This window comes from Geospiza fortis, unplaced genomic scaffold, assembly GCF_000277835.1.
Source record: "Geospiza fortis unplaced genomic scaffold, GeoFor_1.0 scaffold200, whole genome shotgun sequence".
Taxonomy (NCBI): Eukaryota; Metazoa; Chordata; class Aves; order Passeriformes; family Thraupidae; genus Geospiza; species Geospiza fortis.
In genome coordinates this window covers 3038997-3046317 of record NW_005054353.1, presented here as the reverse complement: position 1 = coordinate 3046317, position 7321 = coordinate 3038997, and the positions used below count along the sequence as shown (strand labels likewise).

At 41.5% G+C, this 7321-nt stretch overlaps 1 protein-coding gene across 1 annotated transcript in view; it reads right to left on the bottom strand.

Annotated features, from left to right (window-relative positions):
- Positions 1 to 6745, bottom strand: part of DCSTAMP (dendrocyte expressed seven transmembrane protein) — a 12308-nt gene extending 5563 nt beyond the window's left edge. Inside the window, 1 exon segment of the mRNA XM_031058991.1 lies at positions 6701 to 6745. The gene's annotated coding sequence lies outside the window, so the exon portion shown is untranslated.
- Positions 6746 to 7321: the final 576 nt, after the last annotated feature.

Here is a 7321-nt window from a genome sequence, read left to right as displayed (position 1 = left end):
GCCCCATGAAGGGGAGCATGGCTCGATCTGCGGGGAGCAGCCGGAGCAGCTGCCAGGGAGGAAGGAGCTGGCAAAGCAGCATGTGCACACTGCCCAGGGATGGGGAATGAAGCACAGCTTCTTCAGGTGGAGGAAGGTTAGTACAGAGCAAAGGAAGTGTGCCTCAGAGGCACCATTCCTTCTTTGGGCCTCCCCTGGAGTAGCACACCTACAAATTGATCCATATCCAACAAGCTATCCATGAGCCAGTAGGGTGCCTCATGGCCAAGAAGGCCAATCCTGGGGTGCATTAAGAAGAACATTCACAGCAGGTTGAGGGAGGTGATCCTGCCCCTCTGCTCTGCCCTAGTGAGGCACATCTCAAGTGCTGTGTCCAGTTCTGGGCTCCTTAGTACAAGAGAGACTTGGAGCTCCTAAAACAGGCTCAGTGAATGTAGGGGGATACAATATAAGTAAATAAAGGTTGTATAGAAAGTAATCTTATCCCCTAAACGGTTGCAGCTGAGCCAATTATTAAAGATTAGGAGCAGGCCTGATTTTAACAGGCCACACCTGTAGCCAATAAGGAGGGTGTTATAAAAGAGTGGATTGGTTGGTTGAGGGGGGCTGGAGTCAGTTGGCTACTGTGAGGATAAGGAAGAGTCAGTGCCTGGAGGAGGTGTGGAACTCTGGCAATATGGAGCCCTTGCAATGTACTGACAATAGAACTCTTGCACTATAATGACAACAAGTAAAGGGCTAAAAAGATGATGAGGGAACTGGAGCCCCTCTCTTAGGAGGACAGGCTGAGGGAGCTGAGCCTGTTCAGCCTTCAGAAGAGATCATTGAGAGGGGAATCTCACCAATGTATACAAGGAGCTGAAGGGAAGGCTCTCTCAGTGATGCCAAACAACAGGACCAGAGCCAATGGGCAGAAACTGATGCACAGAAAGTTCCACCAGAATTTGAGGAAAAACTTCTTTACTCTTGTAAGGTCCTCAAAACCCTTGCTTGACATGGCTCTTAGAAGGGCTTACAGTTGTACATGTAGGCTCTGAGTTAGATGCACAGGACAAATAGGGACAAGATGTTCTCAAGAGGTCAAAACAACTAAAAAACTTTGCAGGCAACTTTAGACAATCAGAGAACTTTAGCAAAATATTTAGCGCAACATTCAATCAATATAAAACACTTCTCAAAGCATTAAGAGACTATTCCTCATATTCCCCTTTAAACACCCCTTGGCCCTTCCCCCAGGGGGACTTCCAGTCATTTGGTCACTCAGGAGGTGGGGAAGAGGCTCCAGGGTGGGGTGTGCAGCATTGCCTCTAGTGTGACAGGGATTGGAGCCACTGCCAGGCTGTGATACAGGCTCTGGGGGTCGGGGTGTAGGGCAGGGCACTGCCTCACCAGGGCAAGGCTCCACCTGCCCCTTGCCCCACACACATGCACCCCAAAACGTCTGGAGACATCAGTCATTCCCGTGAGGGTGACCAGGCACTGGGAAGGGCTCCCAGAGAGGTTGTGAAATCTCCATCACTGGAGATACTCAAGAACCACCTGGATTGAATCCTGCGCCATGTGCTCTGGTATGATCCTGCCTGAGCAGGGGGGTTGGAGCAGATGACTCACTGTGCTCCCTTCCAACCTTACCGTTTTGTGTTTAACCCTTATTAAGCCTAATAGCTTGTGCTTGTCACCATCTGTCCTGCTTACCAGTAAGCCTGTTATGTAAATTGCAGAATATTTCTGTGATTCAATCCTGTTTGATGGGAGATGTTATAATATAATATTTATAGTGCAATTTGTCCGAAGATGCAAGGTCAATTCATATGCATATTAGCATTTTAACATTCTAGAATAAATGAGATAATAATTAAATAAAATAAACAGTGGTAAATTTATCTTAAATAGGGAACAGTTGTCTTTGTAAAATACATCCTGAAGATATTACTTTGTCTTTTGCTTAGCTTGAGCACAGCAGGTAGCCAGGAACTAAACTATAATTTTGTACACATACTGCATTTTATTAGGATTAGCCTTTATGAATCCTGCTAGCATTCACTGCACCATTTCCCCCTCCTTCTCATTGTAATTAGTTATTAGTTGTGTCATTATCTCCTTTGTGTGCAACAGGAGCTGAATATTATGGGAGCAAGCACCTATCACCAGCTGGGACCTTCTTGTACTGATGTGCTGCTTTTCCTTGGCCTCACTTGGGCTTGATCCTTTATAGTGCTGAGGAGTATTCTGAAAAATGCTGAGTGTTTTTTGTGTTTTACCACTTCAGCGCAGGCGAACAGTGGGCAGTAGGCCCTTGGGGGGGTTTAATTCCTAGCACTATCACAGGGCCTAGGAAGGCTGAGAAAATTGCTCCCTTCCAGGGCCTAAGTGAACTCAGATGTAAATGAAGTACAAGAGCAATTAACAGCTCCTTCACAGAAACAAAATTAGTTAGTCAATGCCCTAGAAGTAAGTAGAAGTCACCATGTTTGGGAAGGTGCTGCAAGTGAAATGGGGAGGAGAGTTAGCACACTCCAGCTCTGCTATGAGCACAGCCGCCCTTCTGCTTATGTGGATGGTCTGTTTTGTCCTTTTTCTACTGAAGGATGTTTTTAGGAAACATAATCAAAAAGGAGAAGTTTATGGTCCTGAAATCAAGCAGAACCAGACCTAACAGCCAGCAAACCTTGTCAGCAAATCCTGCACCTCCTTGATCAGATCATTAAACAGTATGTGCTGCCACAACTTCTTTGTAGATCTAAGAAAAATTACCTTGTACAGTGAATACATCTGGCATTCTGTTCTGGATTCAAGAAACCTTAACAAAATAAAAAGCAAGCAGGCTAGCATTTATCTAATACTGCCCAAAGCATCTGTATAAGAAAATAACACATTTTCAGTTTTCTTTAGCAGCACCAATTTCACAGCTGTTCTCAGGCACAGTTTTTACATGGTTTTGAGCATTTGTATGTATGGGTATGGTGAATTTGGGTTAATGCTTATAAGCATTCAGTAAACGGCTGCCATATGTGACTGGGATTTTGGCATGACTGCATCCTTAGATTTAATAAAAGTACTACTGGACTGGGAGGCTGGAGATTTGCAAAATATGGACAGAACTCAAAAATAATCAAAAAGTCTCCTTTGCTGAACAGATTCAGTCCTGTTACATGAGATTCCTGCAGTATTCAGAACATACGTGATAGGTTTGTCCTTAACCCGCATGAACCCAGAGCTTTAAGGCAGGAAAGTCATTGTAAAGACACAGTGAATTTTGGAGCCTGTGGCATGGATGCTCAGGTGTCTCTCCATGGTCATTGAAGGTCACAAAGGCAGCATCCTCATCCCCTCAAGAGCCCATCTCTAGGCTTAAACCCTTCCAGGGCAAGAGTCAGGCTCACAGTGTGCATTTCTGTGGCTTGTCTGACACCTCAGTTTTCCCCATATGAGGCATCAGCAACAGGTATAGATATTCAGCATTGAGTACAGGAGAATCACTCAAAGGATGAAAACTCTAAACCTGAAAAAAATATTTGGAGGCTGAAATTCTTGTATCACCTGGCATTTATACAGCTGTGAATGCTTGGGAAATGAAAATAGTACTCTGGCTTAGAGGTAGAAATAAATTCTTGGCATCACTAAGGAGGCTAATTCAGAACTTAAAGAAATAGTAAACTTTGAGAGCTTTCTGGAATGATTCTTCTTAAAAACATATATCACAAAAATTTCCTGAAGCTGTTTGGTGCAGTTAGAAATTATAACAGGAGACTGACAAGAACAAAACCTTCATTTCAATTGCAGTCTGAAGCAAAGTACTTTTTCTCCTGTCCTGTAACATGAACTGAGGTGGGGGCTGCTGCTTTTTTTTATGCAGCATAAGGAAAGAATGATTCTTGGAAAGCTGTTTCTTGCTCTAAAACAGCTTTCTTGCTCTGAACTGCCAATTTCTTTCCACCATAGTTTCTAGTGATGAAAAACTCCCCCTCCCAGAGAGGGGAGCTGGAAATTCTTGTGCTCTACTGCTCTACTTCTGCTTCTGTTACTGATTTTTTAGCTGGGTCCAAGGGGAACCTCTCTATGCTTTAGTTTCCCTCTCTAGGAAATATTTACTCAGCTCTGAAAGCATGATATTCTTCTACCATATGGCATGCTGGCAGGAGTAATTATAAAAACAAATTCTCCAAAGGAGCTTCTCTGGCAAGGAGGTTGGGCCACAGTTCCTAAGACTTGTGATGTACTGAATTTAATACAAAATATTTAAAAGGCATTTTTCTAGTTTCATTTTAAAATAAACAAGACAAATTTAAAAGCATGTTAAGTTCCTGTTTGTGTTTTTTCAGATATGGCTACAGATTTGAGGAAGCAGAAGATAAATACAAAGTATCAAGAGTCCCTTAGAAATGTCCTTCCAGTTCAGCAATGACCCCTGTGCTAGAGCTATGTAATTTTTTAATAGCATGTGTTTATATTATGTATGATTTCTTCCCTGCCTTCTGTGGAGACTCCTCCATATTCATCCTCCAAGCAGTCGTGGCTGCCTCTGCTACCAGCTTGGTCCTGTCCTAGTCCCTTGCTCACCCTGCAGCTGATGATGGCCTGGCTACAGGTAGAATGGAATAGAACAGGGCAATTGAGTTGGAAGAGGCCAACAACAATCATCTAGTCCAACTGCTATAGATTGAAACTCCAAATATTTTTCAGAGAGTATTTGTGAAATATTTTCTACGTAGGTTGCTTGCTTAGAGATGAACAGCAGGTCTGCATGTCCAGTATGTGGATTAGTCACTCATGCAAACACCTTGCCAATTTTTAATATAAAGGAAGAAGCAGGTATCTCCTAAAAAATATATCGTGAGTAAAAGAATGGGATGTACTAAATAATTAGGTTTTTTTAACAGAGACACTTCTGACTTGGCAAAGCATGGCAAAAGGAGTCAGATCTCTAAGTCTACTTTCTATTTTGATCCAGGCCTAAGTCAGGCAAGGCCTGGGGATTACAACAGCCATTGATTTAGGACTGAACAATACCACCCAGTTTTTGCACCTTCACACCAAGTCTGATACAACTTTCTCTGCACAGCACTGTTTGGGCTGATCTCAGGAGCAGTATGGAAGTTTGGCAGGCCCTTTGCCTGGAATAGTGGGCAGGATCCTTATACATAAAAACAAAATCTTATTAAGAGAAACTTTAGAACCCATTGATAACCAGCTTCACAGTGATCTTTGCCTTGCTTCAGCTGCACAGTGATCTTTGCCTCATAAACCCTGTTGGGATTTTGTACAGGAATTAAAGAATAGAAAGCACACAATAAGATTTTAAAAAGAAATATTTCCTTTTTTGGCAGTTTCAGAAGCCTTCTTTTCTAGACTGAATCAGTTACATTGAAATGTAAGAAAATTACTTCCCTTTTTTGGATGCTGTCAAAAAATCCAGTGCTGAACTATGGCATAGTAAAAGCAAAAATACAGGAGGGAGTCCCACACTATTTCCTTTGGTTAATACAGGGCATTCAACAGAGAAATAACAGCCAAATCAAAAATCCAGCAACATTACTGCAGCTATCCCCAGGGCTTCATTGACACCTTCACAATTTCTCAAGTTCATATTATTTGCTTTTAACTGCATGAGGAAAGAAAGTAAATGGTACTAAACACATTAAACAGAAGGGATGACTAAAATATCTAATCATGTATGTGCACATAGGAACTTGAAATACTAGGCAACACAGCAATGCAAATATAACATATTTGCATATATAGCAATATACACAAGGAAAAACAAACAAACAAGCAAAAATAGCAACTGAGTGAGATCTCTTTTTCTTCATGTATTGAAAATAGCTTGGGATAATTCTGAGTACTGCACAAGTGTTCAAGTTCTCTAGGATACCACAAATTGATTAAATGTCATCTATATGAGATGTCTAAAGCACTGGAGGTTGGACTTGATGATCTTCAAAAAGGGTTCTAACCCAAGTCTTCTGTGATTCTGTGATGCCCACATCTGAGCTGTCTGTATGGCAGTGAAGAGAAGAGGGCAGTCACTCAGAACCATTACTTCAGACCTGTTTTAGAGGTCCACCCTCACAGAAGATGGATTGCATTCTATGAGAACTTTAGCTCAGCTGTGAAAAGTGTCTGGATTACTCAGACAGAGCTATCCAAAGCCTGGGAAGATGAACTTCCCCCTGTGTTCCCTAACTGGCAGCACAGGCTGTATTTCACTGAGCTGGGTACTCAGAGAAGGACACAGAAAAGGTGTTTTGGGCACCCACAGAAGATGGACAGCTATGGAAGGGACATAAAACAAGAAATCAAATTTTCTCACAACCCTACGGGCTGTGTTAGGAAGCTGTGACGCAATAAACCCACAGACATATTCTTCCCTTAAAACACAGGAAGGAATGTAGGCCCAGTTTGGGAAACCCAAATGACAATTTGCCTATTGCCAAAAACAACTCTACAAAACACAGAAAATTCTAGTGTGAGGGAGGGAAGGGAACATATGAGATTACACAGTCCCTCTCCTACACAGAATGGCTCTACACATACTTTTGGGAGAGTTTAGGAGTAAATAGTTTCACAGAATTTAGGAATAAACTCTCCAGTCAGTAAGGTGACAACAGTTAACTTAAAGCAAGTCCTTTTACCTTAGCACAGCTAGCTCAGTCCATGATCACTGTCCAAAGTTCCTTATTAACCTTAAAGTGTTACTTACAGGCACTGCTGTAAAGCACTTGAAAGTTCTTCCCAGTGCTCTCTTGACTTTGGTGGGGAACTGAGACAGACAGTAGTAAAAAATCTCACATGAGTAATTTTTTTCCTATACCCTCCCTCAATGACTCAGACACACTACAGTTTTGAAATTGTTCTGGTTTTGACAAAGATTCATGAGGAAGTAACTTATGCACAAGACCAGAATAGTATATAATTTGCAAGTGCCACTTTCTACCTTTTTTTCTGGCAGGGTAATAGATATCAGCAAATGAGTTCAGGGCCCAAATTTCAAAGATTTAATATTATATTGAGTAATGCCTTAGGTCTAGAACATTTTAGCTATTCTGGTACTTCCTTTGAAACTTGCAGAAATTCAGTACCCAAATAAATTTAAAGCTCTAATAATTTTCACCCCAAAAATGTTCCTACTGAGATCTGTTCGAATACTTTTGTAGACAGTCTGTCATAATATGGTCCTTAGAATAAGACACATCTTATACAAAGTTATATAACACAAGTTATATAAAATAAAGATAATTTATATACAGGAAGGTAGAACTGTTAAGCAGAGGAACTTCAGTTTTTATTTTAAATTTGCTATTGGTTTCTGCAGACACAGTTT